The sequence below is a fragment of the Tamandua tetradactyla genome, chromosome 10, assembly GCF_023851605.1.
Source record: "Tamandua tetradactyla isolate mTamTet1 chromosome 10, mTamTet1.pri, whole genome shotgun sequence".
NCBI classification, from domain to species: domain Eukaryota; kingdom Metazoa; phylum Chordata; class Mammalia; order Pilosa; family Myrmecophagidae; genus Tamandua; species Tamandua tetradactyla.
Window position 1 is genome coordinate 76,682,875 of NC_135336.1, and position 12,083 is coordinate 76,694,957.

Genomic DNA, 12,083 nt, shown 5'->3' on the forward strand with positions numbered 1-12,083 from the left:
AAGCAGATCTGATAACCCAGACATGCTCCTAGATTTTAAAGAGGTCACATCAGATCAAAGAACCACCATATACTTGTGAGTTGATATATTCTCCTAAAGAAAGAATGGATGTTGAGTAATCATGTGGGCCACACAAAGTATGCTCCAAAAGATCAAATAGGGCAAAGGAATTTTTGATTTCTCTAAAGCATCATACAGTATTTAGTGGAAATACTCTTTCAAATATTCAAATGAATTCATTCATACATAATTTCATTTAAAAATAATTGAGCCTACTATCTCTAAAAATGACTTTAAATCTCTCACATTTGGTCAGCAATTGTAGATTTTAATCCAAAATATATGTTTTAAAAATGCCTTCTCTTGCAATAGGTGCTAAAGGAAAATACATTCTTCAAAAATGAGTTCATAAATCTTTTAATTTTTTAGTATTCAGAGAATGGCTGAATGGTATTCTGGATTGTGTGTGTGTGTTTTTGTGTTTAGGAGCAGGGCTAAGAGGGAGAGCGATGCATAGAAGCAATGGAGAGTCCTCTAAATCTGAAAATATAAACTTGGATCCATTCAATGCACTTTGATGATTAGCTGAACATACATCAACTGGCATCTGATTTTAGAAGAGGAAAAACTCTCTCAGTTAAAAATTGATCTTTTTAATTTAACCCTTCATGTTAAAATTTACTTTAAAATTTAGTTTAAAATTTTAACTTAATATCATAAGGTAAGCTAAGCCGAGAAAGAACAAGAGATGAGCTGTCAAATGTTGAAAGTAGCGTATTAATGAACACCATAAATACATGGAAACTTAAGTGGGGCATGAGATTTTCTAGGTTTGTCCAGAGTGATCCCTTGATAAATTCCCAGAGTGATCTGAACAGTGAATAAAAATGTATTTGCAAAGTCCTCTTGGGGAAATGGTGAGAAAGGGGAAAAATTCAACTTCACCATTTGGAGAAGGCCTGATATTCTCACAAGCAGTGAGGATAACAAAATCAATAGGCTGAACCTTCAATCGTGGAGTTTATTCATATGAAGTATGCAAAAGATAGACTAAGCCTACTTAAAATTAGGCCTAAGGGTCACTCCCAGAGAACTTCTTTTGTTGCTCAGATGTGGCCTCTCTCTTTGCCAACATGGAAGCAAATTCACTGCCCTCCCCCTCTCTGTGGAACATGACCCCCAGGGGTATAAACTCCCTGGCAACATGGGACAGAAATCCTAGAATGAGCTGGGACTCAGCATCAAGGGATTGAGAAAACCTTCTTGATGAAAAGGGAGAAGAGAGAAGAAATGAAACAAAACAAAGTGTCAGTGTGGCTAAGAGATTTCAAATAGAGGCGAGCGGTTATCCTGGAGGTTATTCTTACACATTTTATAGATATCCTTTTTTAGTTTAAGGTATATTAAAGAGGGTAGAGAGAAGTGCCTGAAACTGCAACTGTGTTTCTTTAAGATAACTGTATAATGATATAGCTTTCGCAAAGTGACTGTAATTGTGAAAACCTTGTTCTGATGCCCCTTTTATCTATGGTATGGACAGATAAGTAAAAAAATATGGATTAAAAATAAATAAATTAATAAGGGAAACAAATGTTAAAATAAATTGGGTAGCGGGAAATACTAGTGGTCAATGAAAGGGAGGGGTAAAGGGTATGGTATGTATGCGTGCTTTCTTTTTTCCTTTTATTTCTTTTTCTGGAGTGATGTAAATGTTCTGAGAAATGATCATGGTGATGATTATACACCTATGTGATGATATTGTGAGCCACTGATTGCACACCAAGTATGGAATATTCATACATTAAGAATGTTCATGTATGTAAGTTGTGGTAGAAACAAGAGACTGACCCAGGAAGTTCTGGCTCCCCCCTCTTCCAGTTTTCCCCATGGAACAGTGCCACCAGATAAGGGTCAGTTGAATCAGCAGAGGATGTCTCATTGCAGAGGAGACCCCAATGAAAAAAATAATCATATATCAAGTCAGAAGTGTATAATAACTGTTACAATTAGTGACATAGATAGCACTATCTTAAAATGGCTGAAAAAAAAAAACCAACTGCCTCGTGATTAAACCAACTGCATGGGGAAATGGAAAATGAGTAATTGTGCTAGGGGAATGAATAATTAGCAATTGAGTTTATATGCTGATTTCTATGATTTTAAGTCAATATATGCTCCTAGAAGACAAGAACTCTTTCAAAATTAATGTAATTCTATTACAATAAGAATGGGGGGGTTTCAATAATAGATGATCAATGAAATTGAGTTTAATGAATAAATGGATATTATAAAAAATGAATTATGTGAAAAACACAATAAAAAAATAAGATGTTCTTACCCCTTTAAGTATTTTTGTTTGTTCTTCTTTTCCCCCATACAATGCTAATATAAGATAATGAGTGTTTTTACAAGAGGTTTCTACCATTCAGTCCTCCTAATACTCTGCAACTCTTCCTCCTTTGATTTCTTCATCCTTGAATCTCTGTCTCTTTTATTCAAATTTATTTATTTTACACAGGCAGGCACCGGGAATTGAACCCGGGTCTTTTGCATGGCAAGCGAGAGCTCTGCCCCTGATCCACTGTCACATGCCATATTCAAATTTCTTTAACCATCTGTTGCAATATCTAACTTGCTTCCACGTCCCTCCACTCACACAAATAAAATCTCAGGGATTTAATACAAAGGTGATCCTGTAACATAATTTTCAGTTCAAGAATAGTTCATAGACCATTGCCAGCCTTCTCTCTTCCTAACTCTAAAAATGGCTTAATTATTTGGAATTGATTGTTAATATAGATAGAATACTCATATTTGTCATTATAGTCTGGGAACTGATTTACTTTCCACTTTAATATGATGCATATTAGGTTTAACTTCTGAGCTATATTTTGTTAGTTTAAGAGATCTGGATTTAACTCACAACTATGAGTAAGAGGTATCAATTCTTACTTCAACTGAAGTTAATTTTCTTGTTATAAATTCATGAATTTGATATATCTATTTTGTTTAAAAGTGAAAGATCATTATTTATTTGCCACAAAACATGAGAAATATATTAAGGTAATACTGACTGAAATTGTTACCTGATAATATATGAAGTGTTAAGACATACTTAAATTCAAATATTTTATCTATTTCTTATACTTAAAAGGCAAAATGTAATGGGAAGAAACAAGAGGTTGTGTATAATGATATAGAATAAATATGAAGTTAACTAAGGATATTACTTTCAGTTTACCTTTTCCTTTTTGAAATATTATTAAAAGTCTGGCTTAAAAATCAGCTGGAATGACAAGCTGTTTATTTTAATGCTTATTGTAGGAAAGAATCTAAGACAGAAGGCAAGGTCCAGAGAAAACTATTGATTAAAAATTGGGTTCATCAAAAAATCACTTTGGTTGTATTGATCTAATTCATTATTCTATGCTTGACAGACAACATTCAATAATAAAAATTATCCATCTATCATTTTGACATTTCCCTTTGGAGAGTAATTAACAGTACTAATTTATGTAATTTATTTAGCCCGTCAGGGAGTTTCAGAACTCGGATATGCTGTTGAGCAAACTGTATATTTTAACTTTACATCTAGGGATGCATTTTATTCACATTTTAGGCAATGTAATGTTATTAGTATAATATTTCAAGGTATTATTTTTCAAACCAAAAATGAGTTTCTTTACAAGTTCTTTTATTTGAAGAAAGTTAAAAAAATTCCATACTTCAAGTGAAATGAATGTTGTCTTTTTCTGCTTCTCAGGTAGCATGTGCAAAGCTATCTCTTACAAGAAATTGGGCCATATAATTTAAAAGAAATTTGGCTGAAAAAAAAATCTTTGGAAGGGCTAGACCATTGCTATCTAATAAAAGTATAATACACCTACCATCTTTAAGTTTCTATTGTCTAGAAGCCACATTAAAGAAGAATAAGAAATATGTAAAATTAATTTTATAATATATTTAGTTAAATCTAATATTATTAATATTATTTACAAATATTATCGGTATAAAAATATAAATCATTTTATGTTTTTTCTATAGTCTTTGAAATCAGTGTGTATTTCACATTTTTAGAATATTTCAATTCAGACCAGTAGCAATTCAAAGTGCTCAACAGCCACATGTATCTTTTGGCCACTGTACTGCACAGTGTATGTCTGGGCCAGCTGTCTCCCCAGAAACAGCTCCTAGAACAACTCAGAACTGGTTCGCCAAGAAATTTTTTTTTCCAAATTCAATTCTATTCTTGCATAATAAGTCATTGGTTGATCATAAATTCCATCCAGACCTTTAGCTTCAAATGCCTCTGAAAAATGTACTATTTGCCTAGTTGGCCATGTATGTAAGTAATAAAGGGAAAATGGAAGTAGTTATTATTCTGTAACAAAGGGAAAAGGGAAGTAAGAACAATGGGTAGTCTCTGCTACAGTTCACCCCCTAACCACTCAAATATCCATGCACATCCAGGTTTCTTCATATACAGCTAAATTTTTCCCCAAGTTAGGCAACCCAAATGCCCATATGCTACCAGTTCACCATCCAAGAGTTCCTGCATGTAGCTCATAGTTCACTAGCCAATAAAATAAAAAAACATATTTTACATGTCCTACTCCCCAGTACAGTCAGCACACAATATTGGAGTATTAAAAAAGAAATAGAAATAAAGATATTTTTGAAAACCCTTAAATTCAGAAAAGTTGAGTGTGAAATGAACAGAAGCCATTAAAAATATGTCCTATAAACATTAGCATACTCTGCTGGGCAGGAAGGGAAGTGGGTCCCTTGTTTAATCCATCTGGCTGGCTTGAATTCTGCTCTTTGATACAGAAGACCTTTGTTCATTGTCCTCTGTGGTTCTTGGCTGTACCATTGAGAACTTCTTCCATGTCTATTATCTTCCGTTGCTCTATTTGAAGTGAGCAATGAAGAGAATCTTTTAAAGAACTTAGCAGCCCTGGGAATTCTCCAGGAATTTCTTATGATTTCTTTGACATTTAGATTACTGGCTTTTATTAATTCCATTTTTAATACTCACTATCAACTAGGCATTCTTTTTAAGCTTGAAGATCCATATTTATATACTGGTGTCTTATTTCTACCCAAGAAGGTGACCAATACCACCCCTCACCTCAACTCAAGTTTGCCTGGTACTGTCCTAGTTTTAAAACTAAAAGATCTGCCTCCCAGGTAGCCCCCCAGATACAGGCGAGTTGGAATGGTTAGTCACCATACTGCTGTGCCCTCTCCCCATTGAAGTCATCTAAAATCATGGGCTTAAACTAAAAGGCTAAATTGTGTCCCATTCTATCTCTGCTTGCAGATTGAAGTCATCTATCTTCTAGGTCTTTGCTCTAAGTTATTATCCAGAAATAATTAACACACTGTTTTAGTTTGTTAAAGATGCCTGCATACAATATACCAGAAATGGAATGGCTTTTAAAAAGGGAATTTATTAACTTGCAAGTTTACAATTCTCAGGCTGTGAAGCATCCAAATTAAGGCACCAGCAAGAGAATTACCTTCACTCAAGGAAGGCTGATACTATCTGAATCACCTGTCCGCTGGAAAGGCATGTGACTGGTGTCTGCTGGGATCTTTGGCTTCTGGACAACTCTCCCAATTGGGAGAGCATATGGTGACATCTGCTAGCTTTCTCTTCAGGGTACTTCAACTGTCTTCCCTGGGAGCATTTTCTTTCCTTATCTCCAAAGGTCTCTGGCTGTATGGGCTCTGTCAGCACTGAAGTTTTTTCCAAAATGGTTCCCTCTCAAAGGGCTCCAGTAAGTGACCCCACCTTAATGGGTGGAAAGACATCTCCATGGAAACTACCTAATCAAAAGGTACTACATACAATTGAGTGGGTCACAACTTCATGTAAACAATAAAAAAGATCCCACCCTAAGGCAAAATTGAATAAGGATTAAAGAGCACGGCTTTTCTGGGGCACACAACAGTTTCATACTGGCACATGCACCAATATTCTGAGTCTTCCCTATCATTTCCTCTAACACCATAGCTTTCCTCAACACCTGCTCTATATTCTAAGATATTAGAAAGGAAAATTTCAGAAGATGTTTTTTGAATGTATGGGGGACATTAGTTCACTAGTCTCCAACATTTGTGTCCTCGACGTAGGATGCTTAAGCACTTTACATCTAACAGATGTTGGGTGTCTTGGCTTCCTAGTTCTTCCATAACAAGGTACACACAAACTAGATACCTTCAAATAACAGAAAGGTATTGTTTCACATGTATGGAGGATAGAAGTCTAAAATCAAGGTGTTGGCAGAGTCACTCTCCTTCTGAATTCTAAAGAGGAGACTACTTTCTTGCCAATTCTAGCTTCTAGTGGTTTGCCTGCAGTTATTGGTGTTCCTTGGCTTGCAGCTGTAGTTTGTCAATCTCTGCCTCAGTTACCATATAGCTATATTCTCTAATAATTCTGTGTTCCTTCTTCCTTTCCTGTAGGGATCAACAGTCATATTGGATTTGGTGTCTCTCTTAATCCAGTAAGAGTTCATCTTAATTTAACTAATTCTGTTGGTAAGGGACCTATTTCTAAATAAAGTTGTATTAGGAGATTTTAGGGATTAGGGTTTAAACTTACATTTTTTGGAGCACTAATTGAAGCTGTAAGAACAGTTTGGGGTCTCTGTCACAGAGAAGTATCTAACTGTACTGGCTGGAAACTGTTATGTATCCCAGAAAATTCCATGTACTTTTAACCCATCCCTGTGGTTACAGATCTATTGTGGGTGGAACATTTTGATTAGGTTATTTCAATTGAGATGTGATCCACCCAAATCAAGGTGGGCCTTAATCCTTTGCTGAAGTCCTTCTTGAGAGGATAAAGGACAGAAAAAGTGACGGGAAATAAAAAAAGAGAAATGCCCAGAGAGAGCTGAGAGAGAAAAGCTCCAGAGAGCTAAGAGAGTTCTCAATGAGAAAGCCACTGGAATCAGAAGTTGAAAGCAAGGGAACTTGGAGGCAAAGGGCCAGGAGATGCTGACCGTGTGCTTTCCCATATGACAGAGGTGTCCCAGATGCCAGCGGTCCTTCTTCAGAGTTCAAGTGTCATCCTGTTGATGCCTTAGTTAGGACATTTTCTTGGCCTTAGAACTATAATTTTGTAAGCTAATAAATTCCCATTGAAAAGCCAATGTATTTCTGGTATATTGCATTCTGGCAGCTTTAGCAAACTGGAACACTTTAGGAGGAGAAGTGATGTTACCAGAGTCCAGAGAAAGGACTTATTCTCTGAGTTTTAAGGATGAACAGGCAAAATTTGGGGATAAAAGTAGTTGATGCTATTTATTTGGGGTGAGCAGATAAAGGACATTCTAAGCAGAAGAAATGGAATCGTCTTACTGGAGTAAACACCACTGTGCATAAAGTTACAAGTGTTTGTCTTTTTCTGGTGTGTAAAGTTAAGTGTGAAATTCTTGCATGAGGTAACAAATGGAGGTGGAAGATACCATGTTATGAAGGCTCTTTGTCTGAGAACTGATGATTCAGAAACCAAATTTCTTTACTTATTTAATTTTTTGTTTCTTAAGGAACCCCCCAAAATATTTTATTTTCTATCCTAAGAGGCAATATAGAATGAGCTAGAGAAATTTACATAAAGAAGCCCTTTAGAATATCCAGTGGCTTCTCAATTTAGACTGCTTTTCTCAAAATCCTATTTTATCTTTCTGTATCATTTTATTCTACTCTTTCATTTAACTCTGCCACCTCTAAAATAGTACTGTCTATTTTGTAGCTCTTTTAACCAGGGACACATAGAAACATTTCAGCAGCAAAGGGAATGGCTAAATAGTATTGGCAACTTTTCTTCAGCCTGTGGACACAGAGTAGATGGTAAGTCCCTGTAACATTATACAGCAAAAGCCCTAAATTTTGAAAGAGGTGAACTACATTCATTTCCAGAGAGTACAGAAATGGCTTACATGAAACATATGGCATTTACAAAATTTTATTAAGTAATTTGTTTGCTCATGTGGGAAATTTTTACTCTTCTGGTTACAGAGTGAAAGCTTTTATCTTAGGGTTACCTGAAAGTCAATGTATGCCTATTACTTTTCCAACTTTGAGGTTTGAAGTATTCAAAAGTAAGCAGAGTAAATGTGAAGATTGAGCTGATGAAGATTTTGAATGCTTTAGTTTATGATTATTATAGTTCTCAAAATATGTGACTGATATCTTAAAGGAAGATTTCCATTTCCCTCTCTGTTTTCTCTACTTATGATATTAAATAACTGAAATGTGTGCTCCAAAAAATAGTTTAAATCAAAAGCAATCATCTTAAACAAAATAAAAAGCAATCATCTTCACCAGTTTTATGACTCTATAATTTATTAATCAGAATATAGACAGTATTAATTTTTACCAGAAAACTGATTGTGCCTCAGCATTCACCTCCTCGTGTCTCCCCAAAAAATGGACCTGGGGAAATTGCTTGTACTCCAGGGAAAACTTCATTTACAGAAGAAATCAGAGTCTAGCTGTATGTTAAAATGTATGTTGAGAGAAAATAAATTTTCTTTGTGAATATACTACATGAAAAGTATAACTGGAAAATGTTTTAGATCATCATGTATCTTTTTATAGGGCCTTCTTACGTTTTATATAGATGTCACATCAGGCTAAGTTGAGGAGAGAGAGGCCTTTCCTTGGAAGCTCCCAGGAAAGATGGTGAGGAGTCTGAGAAAGACGCGTGTGCTATTCCCAGAAGAAAACCACAGGCAGGATCAAGAGTTTCCTATGTTCCTAGCAAGACCCAGGAGCAATGTGGACTTGAAAGAATTGAAAACATGATACAAAGGAAGAAAACTAGTTATCACATGAAAATCTAATAACAGATGAGGAAAGAGTCATCACTTCAGAGGCTTTAGAACTTTTTTGTTTGTTTTTTTTGCTGTATGGTGGGGGTCACGTTTCATTCTTTTTCCATGTGAGTATCCCATTATTGCGGCACAATTTATTGAATTTTTTTTTTCAGGGGTGGGAAGTGCATGGGCCGGGAATTGAACCTAGGTCTCTGCATGGCAGGCAAGAATTCTACCACTGAACTATCTGATATAACATCTTATAAAAATTATATATTATATGTCATTATATCACATGTATTTATCTTGGTCTGTATCTTAATATTGCATTATATATCACGTATTATATAATTAACTGCACGTTATATTGTATATTATATACTACATGCTGTATGCTATATACTAATGCTATATACTATGTAGCATATAATATATATTGTATATTTATATTTATAGCAGATATTTATATTATATATTTTTATTTATAAAGATAATGTACAGTATCTAGTATAGTATGAATCCTGCTATCATGTTTATGGTACAATACATATCAAGTGTATTGTACCATACATACATAATACATAATAATCATACATTTATTATTTCATGACAGCAAAACAGTTTTAAGTTCTAATATCACACCAAAACCTCTTTGCTAAATAAGGTTATAAGAAATAGATATGGGAGAAAGTTAGTTGCTGATAATATAAATCGACAGTTCTTCTGAGAATTGAAGATTAATTATGAACTTGACTTGATCGAACTTATTCTACATATCACCTGAATATTTTTCTCCTTTAAATAATTACTGAACTACACCTTACTTTCTATTTGGGATGTTTTCTGTTTCTTCATGTTGCCAAATTTGAGAAAAACTGTAAAATATGAAATAAACTGTTCAACAATAGAAGTATATTATGTCTGCTTGCCTTTAGCTCAGTATCATTATGGTATAGACAAAAACTGGATTTGCTTTTATAATGTATATTGACATATTTTAAAGTTTTGTTATAGTACCATTTTGATCCAATTTTCTATTTTTATCCTTATAGTATGCTAGTTGTTACAAAAATTGAAATGTTCATAACTTTTGAATGAGGAAGAAGGGTAAGACTGAATTAACTTGATAATGAACTAATATTCACATGCATTTAATAGTGTGAGGAAAGAGCTAGCATTTATATTCTATGTAAATGTTTAGCTCCTTTTAATTGCAAATTTTTTTTTGTTTTCTACAAATACATTAATGTACAAATGCAAGCAAATTTAAAATCTCCTATGTTCAGCTTTTTACTCCCTATAAACTTGTGCCAAGGGTTGACGTCATTATAAAAACAAGACAAATTTTTATGCCAGTGTTTTGTTCCCTCTTTATTTTTTTTAATTAGTGTACAGTTTTGTCATGAAGGGGAAAAGTGAGCCAGATGTGTATAAAGAAAAAGTCCAGCATGTTGAACTCTTCCATTCCATGTATACTTAGAGGTGACTGAGCTAATTCAAAGTAGAGGGTCACTCAGTGCCCAGCAAAGTGCTCTGCATCCAGGGCCTTGCTCCAACAAATGGGAGCCCTGCATCCTCCTGCTCTATAAAATGACAGCTCTTAACCTGCAATAAATGGTTATCCTTTACCTGTGTCTGTGGGCAGCCCACAGTGAAGCACCCTGCCATCCTATATTCACAGCACATAGTTAAATTTAGTATTAGAGACACATTTGTGTGCATCTCTGGGTTTAGTTTTTCAAGGTTATCTCAGTGTCTGTTTTCTTAAGGGGATCATAAAAGTACCTACTGTTAGGGCTGGGATGAGCAAATAGAGGGGTGGGATGTGGATTGTGACTGGCACTGTAGATGGGTTATGGAACTATTCCTATTCTTATCGATATTATTTTTACTATTGTGCCAATGTTTGAAATGGCTTTGGTGGTTGCTTTCAGAAAGGAATTATCAAAGGCAATAGTTAAATGCAAACTGTATAAACTAGGAAAGACAATGGAATTATAAATAAGTTCATTTCATCTTTTTCTTCTATTAATGCTTTACATATATGGAAAATTATAATTAAAGAAAGCTGGCATGCATTATAATTTTTGATATGCAAACATTCTGATTTAAAACAATAGCATATATCACCATGTTCATAATTGAAAACCATAATTATAACTTTTTCTTCATAGATACACTGATATAAAACTGTTATTTTCACTGATCTCCAAAAACTGATCCTATTTTACTCTCTGCTAGTTAAGCAAAATATGTACTTTGTAGCTTAATCAGCAGCTTTAATAGGATGAAAAGTTTCATTAGAATTACTTGAAATTCAATAAAGAATACTCTTTCTGCAACCCTTGTGCAAAACCAATTAAGAGACACAGGAGACAGTCAGAAGGGGACCAAAATGCTGGCTTTCTTTCTGATAGCTACGTCTACTTACAAATATATTGCCTGTGAACCAGGAATGATCTACTTGGTCACTGACACAATGGATAATCACAGGTCTACTCCACTACTATGTACATTTTTTTTTTTAGTATGGGAAAGAAAATATGCTCTTGCTCGTAAGAATACAAGCACAGTGGAGAGAGAAAGGACTGATCTGCCCAGGCTTAATTTCTCCCTACCAATCAGGGAAGCCACAGCTCAAGAATCATGGAGAAAAGAAAAAAGGGAAAGGGGCATGTATTTTTGGAGGACTCCCCAAAGAAAACATGAAGCAGAGGGAAATTATACATTCCAAAAGAAAATGTATCCAGTGAATATGATCAATTGTTTTAATAAAAGAGACACAACTTTTATTTAGTGTTTTTTATGTTTTATGAAATTTATGAACTTTATTCTTTTAAGTAGGTATTTCAAGTTACAGCTTTGGTATAACTAATACTGATAATCAGTAACTTTCACTCTGAAACACAATCTTGCCTCATAATCTTAATGCATTATTTTTATTGAGTATATCATGCCATAATTACTATAGCCCTCAAAGATGCAAACTAAGAAGAACAAGATTTAAAATCAATAATTCCTTTAAACCTTTACAAGATTTTTGTTAAAGTATTGCCAGCAAATAAGATAAAACTGTACTTTCAGTAACCTGAAAATAATAACATTAATTATTCAAGTAACCTCTACTTTACTGAATTAGGTCATATTCTTCATCCAATGGATCTTATTTTGTAAGACAAAGCATTTCTTTCCACATGAGCAGTTGTCTAAAGGAAATGATTTTCCTGTAGGAAAAATCTAGCAAAATCTGGA

General features: G+C 34.4%; 1 long non-coding RNA gene across 6 annotated transcripts in view; it reads left to right on the forward strand.

The window, feature by feature from the left end:
- Positions 1 to 12,083, forward strand: part of LOC143648551 (uncharacterized) — a 100,911-nt gene that overhangs the window by 85,584 nt on the left and 3,244 nt on the right. The window contains exons 1-3 of one of the 6 annotated variants that reach the window (XR_013158621.1): positions 6,470 to 6,512; positions 7,766 to 7,863; positions 8,614 to 8,956. The exons of 3 other annotated variants lie outside the window; for them this stretch is intronic. This is a non-coding gene — a long non-coding RNA (uncharacterized LOC143648551). Of the gene's footprint in view, positions 1 to 6,469; positions 6,513 to 7,765; positions 7,864 to 8,613; positions 8,957 to 12,083 lie in introns of those variants that run through there. 2 more of the 6 variants (XR_013158620.1, XR_013158622.1) reach the window with 2 other exon arrangements.